The following is a 7577-nucleotide window of genomic DNA, read 5'->3' as shown; positions in this document are numbered from 1 at the left end:
TACTGTGCGCTGAGGAATGCACTCAAGCTTTTGATACAGAGAGTTATAAGACCTATTCTGAACCTTGAACACCTTTTGATCTGAGTCAGGACACATATAGTTGGGGATAAATATCAATACTAGGTAACATACTAACTGAGGTGAATGCTTGAACACATTCTTGATTACATGTGTGGATTTACTAAACTTAAAATTGCATGTAAAAATTTATGTTAGATGTGCCTTTACCTGGGGTAAAACATATGTAGCTGACATGTTTTTCCAAAGGATTCTAACATGAAAAAGGCTGATAAATAATGAAGTAGATAATAGGTATTATAGATATTCTGAGAGTAGAGAAAAGGATGTCATAAACTGGACTGGTGTCATTGTATTCTTTTGTAGATGCCCAGACAGATGAGACTGTTATAGGCAATGATTGCCACCTACCTTAGAAATGTGTGTTTGCCATTATGAATGACTTTATATCCTAAGCAGAACTAATTACATATCAGAGTCTCTGAGGTTTTTATATTATTGACAAATATACTGTGATATTTTTGGACCAAATATTAATGATATCTTAAATGTGCTTTTTAAATATTGTTACCTGTCATGTGTCTTATAAATTATGGCCTGGCCTGGCTAGCTAGTAGAATGATGGGTCTTATAAGAAGTATTGCATGTGTAAGGATTACTTCTGGTTCATAATTTAAGGCCATTTAAGGACCAATTCTGAGCAATTCACTCTGAAAGCTAAAATGCAAAGAGGAAAATATGAGATGTGCTGGATTTGAATTTCTTCTTGTTCTTTTATATAGCAATTACTGCTCAATTATCTCTCTCTAGGCTTCAGTCTTCACATCTATAAAATGAGTGAAGTTGACAAGTAATTTCTAGGGTTCCTTTCAATTCTGATGATCCCAAACTCTACCTACCAGAAATAAACAAGAGATGATCAAGAGCATAGGAGATGAAAAAGAATTGATTCATAATGTCACTTCTTCTCATCAAATGTATGAATAAAAAATCTACGATATTGGTATTATTGCTTTATTCTGGGACAGGCAATTGCTAGTGGAAAATTTTTATTTCCTTCCTCTTACCTCTATTTTTCCCCATCTTCTACTTCTCTGTGCCCAAAGGACTACATAATCCTTTAGCACTTGGAATCAAATAGCTTTCTGCTCTACTGTATTTGGAAAACTTTCACTTGGTGTTACTCCACCGCTTCACATAGGCAGACAGGACATGAGATTTCTACTATGAAATTCTTCTAGTAAACTGAGTATAACAATTTTTCTTGAGGTAGCAGACTGAAATCTTAAAGAAAGACTTCATTATACATGCATAATATGTTGAACCCTAATGACTTGCTTAAATTTATTGAAATTTTAAAGCAATAATATATTAGCGCATAGCTGATTTTCATCCCTTGCCTGTGTAATTGCAAAAAGTTAATTCAAATAAAATATTTTAAAGAGGCATTGGTGCTTTTTATTCCCTGGTGAACTATATTGTCCAATTAAGATATGTGACTTAGTGAGTCATGAGGTGGTAATTAAAATTTATAGAATATCTATATGTGCTAAACTTTCTGCTAGGTATTTTGTATATATTATCACAGACTCTCAAAACGACTGGGAAGACAGGTGATAGTATCATTTTTTTGTGATAGTATCATTTTATAGAAGAGGAAACTAAAGCTAAGAAAGCCACATTGCTTATAAGCACAGAGTTAAGGATCTAGGCTGGGCTCCAGTATCCGTTGTATTCACCTTAACATAGTACCTTCACATACAGCATAATTCATTTGTGTTTGATGGAATCCTAGGGTTACACAGAGCTACTTCTTCTATATATTAATATTCAACTTGGGATTTTGCTTTAAAAAAGTTTGAGAAACCATGAATCTACACAATCACTTTAGGGAGGCCTAGCCTATGTTCTCTTGAAGACATTTCCTTGTAAAAGGTACACCTTAGATGAGGTAATGTTTTACATTATAATTTTATAGAATTGGAAAGGTGGGAGTTACTACTTTCTGAAAATATGAAATAATTGAAATGTTGAGATTAAATTCATTTATCATATTTATTGTTTGTTTCCTTATATATCAATCCCAAGGGCCAAGTGAGTTTGTTTTTTGCTTTTTGTTTGTTTTGTTTTTTGTTTTTTGCTTTTACATGGATTTGGGCAGGAGGAGGGTCAGCTATCGCCATTAATGGAGCTCTTTGAAAACAGTTTCTCAGAGTCAGTGTTATTGTTTATGTTAGCCAAAAAGCAAGCATGATGGTGTATCCTAAACCTCACAGGAGTTAAGATGAAGTGGTAGAAATGGGAGAAAGAAGGGCAAACTAGGTAAAGGAATTGTATGTAAAGGCATAGAGTAGAGGCCAAAATCTTGAAGTACAAGGTGTTGGAGGCTGGGATTACCCAAAACCTTTTAAGGGCCTTCTGCATCATTCTATACATGTTAATAGACATTGCTGTTCAGTTGTTTTAAACTTTAAGTCCATTAAAAATAGAGTATTTCAGCCATTGTCTTTCTAGTGGGCAAAGAAATACAAATTCTGTCTTAATAGCAACCACTTTGCCAAATTGAATTTATGATTAGCCAGTGAAGGAGATTATTCTGCCAATGTTATTTCTCCAAATAGAAAAATACTCCAGGGATTTATTATCAACTAAAATATCACAGAAGGTCAACTCTGGTTCATAGCTCAATTTAGTAGTTGAATTGAAACCATTACTTTCCATTCCCCAACTTCAATATAGAGGATAGTCACTTATTGTAGTATACATAGAGGGTGACTATTTGAGTAACAGATACTTGAATTTAAGGATCTCATACCCTGGTTATAGATATTACCCAAGAGTTAGAGGTAAGGGATGATACGGGGGTGTTTTGATTTCTGGTATTGGGGAAAAGATTCATCATCAGGAAAACACTGGTATTACTAGTTGCCTGGGCTATGTAGACATATACAAATATATTTAATAGTGATTGTAGTTTAAGATATATAGCCCTTCCCTGTGGATTCATGGCTTATGCTTATGTATATTAAACTGTACTACAACTGTTGGTAATCTTGTCTGTCATATTCTAGTGTAAGGTTGAAGTTAGAGAATTCATCTCCTTATTCATTTCTGAACATACAGAATTATTTGGAATAGGAACTGGTAAAACTTTACATGCCCTTAATGTACATCTAGCCTCATGGTAGTTAATTATTTTTTCATTTAAAAAGAACTTGACAAAAAGAAAATAACTTGACTGTAGAAGGTGTGTGTGTGTGTGTGATGAGTGTGTGTGTGTATACACACATATACTTTGTGCTTTTGTGGGACAGAATTGTTATTCTGAATTTATTAAAATAAGTAATAAAATAATAAGTGATAGTAATTATTTATGTAATAGTCTTATGCTTTCTTTCACTGGTCATTGTTGATTTGTATGAAGTACTTTTCATAGTTAAAATATACCTCCTGGCAAATAAAATTACTTTTTAAATTATTTGAGTGACTTTAAAACTTAATTTATAACTACTCGAGTTACAGATGTTATACTAAGCCCCATATTCTTTTCCAAAGAAAATGTTCCTGATAAAATTTAAAAATAATTCGATTATGCAGGAAAGTAGTATCTTCATGGCTTAAGGGAGCACCTCCTAATCATGTACACTAATATTTCTACACTGAAATATATGAACCTTAAATGGGATAAGTCAGACTATACATAACCTGTTTTTTTTAAGATTTTATTCATTTATTCATGAGAGACACAGAGAAAGAGACAGAGACACAGGCAGAGGGAGAAGCAGGCTCCATGCAGGGAGCCCAACGTGGAACTTGATCCCAGGTCTCCAGGATCACACCCTGGGCTGAGGGCAGTGCTAAACCGCTGAGCCACCCAGGCTGCCCTATATGTAACCTGTTAGTTGAGATCAGACTTTGTCATCAAATTTGTGTTGGTCAGGATGCTTTTTTGTTTGTTTGTTTTACTTGAGTGAAGTTGCCATACAATGTTACTTAGTTTCAAGTGTATAACATAGTGATTGGACAAGTTTATACATTATGCAATGTGCACACAAGTGTGGTTACCACCTGTTTCCATCACTTTTGCATCACTGTTACATTATAATTGACTATATTTTTATGCCATGCCTTTTATTCCCAGGACTTATTCATTCTGTAACTGGAAGCCTGTATCTTAGTCCACTTTACAATTTTGCCCACCCCCCGCCTTCCCTCTGGCAGCTATCAGTTTGTTCTCTGTATTTATAGGTCGGATTTTTTCCCGGTATATCGAAATGCTTTTTTCCCAATATATCATGTGCCACTGTAAGATACTTCTATACTATACATTTATATAAAATGCTTTGAGTATTTCCGTTAAGCACTACACTAGGCTGATAATAAAAGGATAATTAAGACTCATCCTTATTCACAAGGTGTCCATAGTCTAGTTGAAGAATCAGACATATAAACAAGCAATTATTGAGAGCTACAGAAAAATACATACCCAGATATATAAAGGAACATGGGAATATAAAGTAAGTAGCTACTGACACTGTAAACTTCAAATTAGTATTTCTTTAGGGTATACTTAAAGCTTAGAAACAGATTGTGTGAAAAGAGTCACAGAAGCTATTTTATTTTTTTTATTTTTTTTTCTAGAACTTAATTTTATTGTAGTACATTAAGAGTCATGTATGCCAGGAAAGCCAGTAATTATTCATAAGCTTAGTAGTTCACCACAGTTTTAGAAAGCACATAATACATTCAAATAAGGCATTACAGAAAGTTTTGTAAAGAATTAAATGTGTCCTGCAATCCTTTTTAAAAGCCTTGGTCCATTCTGAAAGATCAACACTGAATTTTTAAAAATCAAAAGAAAAGTTTTTTCCCACAAAAATACACGAAGAAAAAAAAAAGAATAAAAAAAAATACACGAAGAACCACTTGCTGGCATTTATATTTTGAGTGCCTGGGATAACAGGCCGGTGTTCAAAGGCAGTTCATAACAGGTTGTACCAGGACTCGTTGCATCTGATTTAGCACCAAGTAAGAGTAAATATCCCACTGAAGATGTAGCTGATTTTTTTCATCCACCTCTCATTGCCCCACTCTTCGTGCCAGGCCACAGGACATAAGCACGCATCCTTGTTGCCCTACGAAGAAATCAAATTCTCTTCGCTTTTAAAGGGCCACACACAGGTGGAGTTCTTGCCCTGCTGACGGTGGCAAGGAAAGCCAGCAGCTGCCCACCGCTTACACTAGGAATAAAGTCCTTCAACAAACTCAGTTACCTTCCTGGTCCTTTTTAACCTCTCATGTAAATCCTTTTAATTGCTACTAATTTGATTAGTTTACTAATTTTGATTGTTTACTAATTATGATTGTTAAGCGTGTCAGGGAAATTCTCCCCAGGCATAACTGATCTATTTCTACTTCCTGAGGGCCCAGTATGCTTGCTTTTATGTAGGCCCATGGGTTTGCTTTTCTTTTATTTTAATTTGTCACTCATCACAGCAGATTTTACATAGTGATCAAAAAGAGAACCTGGCAAGTAGATCCTAAAGCACATACTTATGCTTCTTAACCTGAGTAATAATCTGAAAACACAAGACTAATTACATTTTCTGTTGATAATTCAACCTCAGTGCTTTTGTAAGAACTTCCAATGTCAATTTCTAATAAATCATTTTTTTCAATACACATGTTCTCAAAACCTGTCATAGGAAAGTAATATTTTCCTATATGCTAATTTAACACAATTTTATAACAGACTGAAAATTCTGAATAAACTGAAAGTTTGTTTATGACATAATACAGTATATACGGTTAAGTTTTTAAGTTTCTTAGTGTAAAGGCAACAGTGATTTTGCATCCTGAAACTAATCTGCATATCTGGTGGCTTGTTTTCTAGAATTTGATATGTTTCACAAAACCATGTACCACAGTACTAACGATGCTGGGTTTTGGCATCAGTCTACAACACATTTCTCTGATGAGATACTTTACTGAGTGACATGGAAATGTTTTTAGCTTCTCCAAAGAATAAGAAAAATTTTTATCAACCACTTACTCTTCTGAACAAAAGTTAATATTACTACCAATTGCTCTTTTAATTAGGACATCTGATGTTTTTAAATTACATATCCATAGAAGATACCCTGGGTAGACAAAAAGATGAATCTTAGTATCGGACTCATTTAGCCCATTCTTAATTTCCAGAATGAAATCAGTAGAAGTGAAACTAATATAATTTTCAAAGAATTCATACATGCCAGTCTCAGAACACATAGCTTCTAAATGCACAGGCGAGGAGTCTCTGCTCATCTTACTGGTGATGTACACTTTTCCTCATGGAGTAACTGATGCTTTCTGGTTTATTTGTGGAACTTTTGTTTGTAGGAAAGCATACACATGGGGCCAGATCTTGTTGGTTTCTGTTCCAGAGAAGGTTTCCAATACTCCCTTTTTCCGGTAATATTCCAGGACCAGCTGTGTTTGGACTTCATAAGCCTTGAGTCTCTTGACAACCGTCTCTGGCTTGTCATCATCCCGCTGAATGAGAGGCTCCCCTGTCAGGTCATCAATGCCCACGGCTTTGGGAGGGTTGAATTCGATGTTGTAGACTCGACCGCTGGCCGGATGAATCCAGCGCGCGGTGAGACGCTGCTTAATGACTTCGAAGGGCACGTTCAGATTGATCACTGTGTCTATCTGACAAGCTCCGTCCAGGGCTTCTGCCTGTGGAAGTGTCCTTGGAAAACCATCCAATAGCCAGCTATATTGGGTGAGGTTTTTCAGCTCATGAAGGGCCAGCCTAGTCATGACATCATCCGGGATAAGCTTCCCTTGGTCAATGAAAGTCTTGGCTAACACACCAATTTCTGTGCCCCGAAGCATGTTGTCCCGGAGCAGGTCTCCGCTGGAGAGGTGCTTCAGCGCGAAGTGCTTGGTGATGCGCGACGACACGGTGCCCTTGCCGGAGCCCGGCGCCCCCATGATCAGGGCGCGCAGCAGCCGCGCGGACGCCCGCATGGCCGCAGGGAGCCGGGCCAAGCGCGGGGGCTCCAGCCTGGCTGCGCGCTCCCGGGGCTGCGCCGTGCGGGGCGGCGGGCCAGAAGCTATTTTATACTGAATTTATATGAAGCACAAAAAGGTTTAGCTTTCTGAGTTAAAATATTACTACACTTTCATATGTGTTGTCCATATACCTGTATTGTTTAATACATGATAATTGTTTTCTTATCTTTTCATTTTCAAATAATCATCCTTTTAAAAATTGAAAGATACCATCTTATGGATCAAGTATTATAAACTCTTAATGAATCAAACCTTTTATTTCAAATGACTTTTTTACAAAAATAATGTAGATTTAATCCTCATTCCACCCTAAAAATAGTACAAAAAAGAACAAAATACCAGTTACCTACTACTGAGTTAAAAAACAAAACATTACCAACTTAGCTCCCTTCTCCCACCAAAGGCAACGACTGTCTAAAATTTCATATTTATCATTTCCATGTACTTTATATTTTACTACATAAATGTACATTCTTATGATATGATTATATATTCCATAT

At 36.0% G+C, this 7577-nt stretch overlaps 1 pseudogene; it reads right to left on the bottom strand.

Annotated features, from left to right (window-relative positions):
- Nucleotides 1-6085: 6085 nt before the first annotated feature.
- LOC112909192 (GTP:AMP phosphotransferase AK3, mitochondrial pseudogene) lies at nt 6086-7083 on the bottom strand (annotated as a pseudogene).
- Between the last annotated feature and the right edge of the window lie 494 nt (nt 7084-7577).

The sequence above is a fragment of the Vulpes vulpes genome, chromosome X, assembly GCF_048418805.1.
Source record: "Vulpes vulpes isolate BD-2025 chromosome X, VulVul3, whole genome shotgun sequence".
NCBI classification, from domain to species: domain Eukaryota; kingdom Metazoa; phylum Chordata; class Mammalia; order Carnivora; family Canidae; genus Vulpes; species Vulpes vulpes.
The sequence above is the reverse complement of the archived record's forward strand: the minus strand, read 5'-3'. Positions and strand labels throughout refer to the sequence as shown.